Source organism: Telopea speciosissima, chromosome 9, assembly GCF_018873765.1.
Source record: "Telopea speciosissima isolate NSW1024214 ecotype Mountain lineage chromosome 9, Tspe_v1, whole genome shotgun sequence".
Classification (NCBI taxonomy): domain Eukaryota; kingdom Viridiplantae; phylum Streptophyta; class Magnoliopsida; order Proteales; family Proteaceae; genus Telopea; species Telopea speciosissima.
In genome coordinates this window covers 22,346,095-22,349,723 of record NC_057924.1, presented here as the reverse complement: position 1 = coordinate 22,349,723, position 3,629 = coordinate 22,346,095, and the positions used below count along the sequence as shown (strand labels likewise).

Here is a 3,629-nt window from a genome sequence, read left to right as displayed (position 1 = left end):
ACATTCTCTCTTTTATTTTGACGATGTGAACATCAAGTGAACCTTATATGGATAATACCATTCTCCAAACCCTCATTGATATAAGAGTTTGATAGAGCTTGCAGATCCTTCTTACACTAGCGATGTAGGAAACCTACCCCAATGTTTTTATAGAAAACATCATTTCAGATGGGAAAAAAATAAAAAAGAAATGAGTTAAAGGTCACGGTACGTACATGAAAATAAGTTTGCAGGTCGTCATGAAATTAATGACCGTTGATTTAAACCCATCGAACTAAGCTGTTAAACTACTTTATCTCATTTTATATTATACAGGCTGTGACGATGATCTCTCTCCCCTTCACTTGGTTTGCACTCCCGCCTCGCCCTCTCTTTCACTTCCACTTCACCCTCTCTCCCTGCATATATCTTGCTCCCCCCCACCTGTCTCTAGTCTCTCCCCATCCCGCCCTCTCCATCCCCTCACCCTCCCCGCCTCTCCATCCCCTCCCTACTCCATCTCTCTGCAGCTCCCTCCAGCCCTCCCTCGCTCCGACCCTAGTGCTCGCTGCTCGCCCCCGCCCCTAGCTCCCACTACACCGGTATCAAAACATCCTCCATGTCTATGAGGTCTGCGACTAAAGGCAAACTTACAAGCCTTCTTGGAGAAATTGGCATAGATATTGCATAAGTTGCAGTCTTCAAGGAACCCAGAATTGTTGGTTGTAAGGGAGGAGAGATTTAGATGGGACCTACCTTCAGATATTGGTGGTGGGGTCATTGAATTTGCTTAATAACAATCCATGGGGAGATGTTGGTACCTTCATTTTGATTGATGGAAACTTTTAAGTTCAGGAAGAAGGTTATTAAAAGATAAAATAAAAGTAGAAGAGGTTCCAAACGTATCTTTTCTAATTCTGCCTTTTTAAAACTTTGTCAAGATTTTTTTGTGAAACTTCTATTTTGCAGAAGAAACCACTTTGAAGCTAAAGTTGTTCTTCCCATTTGTTCTCGGCTCCACTCAAAGCAATCAATGTGTAAAAAACACCTTGCTCTCCATGGGCAAACGTAAAGAGGGCTAGCAATTGATTAGAATTCCTAACACACACAATGTAGAACAATGTCATATTGGTTGAATATGACTTGGCTATCTAAAAAACCTATATATGCTCCCCGTAGCACTACATCCTCAGCCCTACCCTCTCCTCTCTCTCTCATCTACCCGCCATCATCCTCTGACACCCAAACAGAGTGAGTTTGCAGGCTTGCGACCAACTTTTCTCAACTCAACGAACAGTCCCTCTGCTATCTTTTATTTTTCTGGTTTTGAATATCGTAACAAGAAGAAACCAGTTACTAGGTGGGAATTTAATGCACAGTTTAGATTATTTATACCAATTCCACGATTATAATTGACAAACGTGAGAATAAGTTGGGAGACCACTTACACCTCCCCCCCCCCCCCCAAAAAAAAAAGAAGAAGAAGTTGTAAGTTGTAGTCTATAACTTATAAAGTAGGGGGATGGAAAAAGAAAGACAAAAAGGGAACTCACGTACCTTCCTAAGGTATCACGTAATTACAAAATCATTCATGAGGTTTGGGAAATTTCAAAGGCCTCCTACTTTTCTAAAAAAATTAACACATGCCCCCATTTCAGTGTAGGACTAACAACGTTAAAATTAATGGGTAAAATAACAAAAATGCCTTTGAAAGAAAAAACCAGAAAAAACTTGCAATTCATCTTCCCAAATCATTTAGGGTTTGAAAAAAGGGAAGATGAGTTGCAGGTATCCCTCCTGAGGAATTGATGATTCAAATTGACCAGAAGAACGGAGCCATACTCTTCCCAGTTCATGGAATCATGGTTCCTTTCCATGTTGCCACCGTCAAAAGTGTGAACAACCATCAATCAGTAATAGATCTTAGTTTATCTGTATAATTTTTAATGTTCTAGGAACCCCATTCAGTTCCCATGATGCAAACTCTCTAAAATTCCAAGGGTATATCTATTTGAAGGAGGTCTTGTTCCGCTCCAAGGATTCAAGACATGATGAGATTGTTGACGTCATGTATGGTAACATTAAACATGCATTCTTCCAACCTGCTGAGAAGGAGATGATCACCTTATTGCGCACTTCCACCTGCACAACCACATTATGGTAGGGACCAAGAAGACCAAGGATGTCCAGTTCTATGTTGAAGTAATGGATGTGGTCCATACAATGGGCGGTGGGAGGAGGTATGCCAATGACCTTGATGAGATTGTGGAGGGGCAACTGGAAAGGGAACGGAAGAACATGATCAACATTGACTTCCAGAACTTTGTCAACAGGTGAACAAACTATAGGAACAACCCCAGTTCAAGGGATTTGAACTTGAGTTTGACCAGCTTCTCATAAATCTTGGCTTTCATGGTGTACCCTACAAGGATACATGCAACTCATCTTCCTTTTTTCTTGTCAAACTCTACACGATTGGGGAAGTTGAGTTGCAGGTTTTTCTCTTTTTTTCTTGTAAGGGTATTTTTGTAATTTACCCATTGTTTTTAACATTGCTAATCCTACACTAACATAATGGGGACATGTGTTAACTTTTTAGAAAAGTAAAAGGTATACCAAATTTCCCAAAACTGACAGATGTTTTTGTAATTATGTGATACCTCCAGAGAGGTACGTGAAAATTTTCCAAAAAAAGAAAAAGTTGTAACTGGGGGTTTAGTGGGGTTTTACACTAGGGCAGTAGGAATTTGGTGAGACTGGAGCGGGAAGGAGCACGGTAGGAGAGCATTTGCGGCCAGAGTCGATTTGGGAGGAGCGAGCGAGGTGAGAGAGCTTATACCCCCCATCATTTACTTTCGGCTCTTTCTTGGCCACCACCATCTCATCTTTAAACCTGGCGATTCACTAATTTGCAGGGAGAGATTCCGGCCACTGTTTCCGTGCTCCTAGTTTATTCTTTCTATTGTACACCCTTATCTCTTGCCGCCCAAAATTTCAAATTTTTGTCAGCAGAGTAACAGATAGGAGGCTTAGGTATTGTAAGTAATAAATCCCAGGAAATTTTAACAGATTGCCGCCTCGTTTTATTTCATTTGTATAATACAGTTTATTTACTTTCATACGCAGACACTCATATTAGATCTTTTGTAGCCCTTTCATCAATTGTTCTCGATTGTCATGGCTTGTTTTGAATGACTGATGCTGTTTTTGGTGGTTTTAGTCAGGGTTGATATGAATTTTTTTTTGTGGAAATTTAAATTTAAAGTCTGTGAATGCAGGACTATGAGTTTCCCTAATATCAGAGACCTCTTGACATCATTTAGTCCTTCATTGGATTTTTTCGCTATCAATTCAGGAGATGGTCGTTATTATTCTACCAAGGAATCATGGGAGAGCCAACGATCCTGAGCAGGACATTCTCGATCAGGTTTAACAGTGGTACCTGTAAGATGTCCTGTAAAACCGCGCCTGCAGCTGTTAGGTAAGTAGATCGAGATTACATTAGGTAATTGGTCCCATCTAACTTGATGGTAGTTGCAGCAAAAGGAAGGTACTCATTATGACTAGATCCATCTGATCCAGACGAAGCTGTAGTAAGATCAGAGATCGTGACAAGAGAGTGAGTCAATCGAACTGCTCAACCAATGAAG

General features: G+C 40.7%; 1 long non-coding RNA gene across 1 annotated transcript; it reads left to right on the top strand.

The window, feature by feature from the left end:
• The first annotated feature begins 2,298 nt into the window (after window positions 1-2,298).
• On the top strand, window positions 2,299-3,338 carry LOC122641163. The gene is made up of 3 exons (XR_006329818.1): window positions 2,299-2,312; window positions 3,000-3,012; window positions 3,258-3,338. It is a non-coding gene; the product is annotated as an uncharacterized LOC122641163 (long non-coding RNA).
• The last annotated feature ends 291 nt before the right edge of the window (window positions 3,339-3,629 follow it).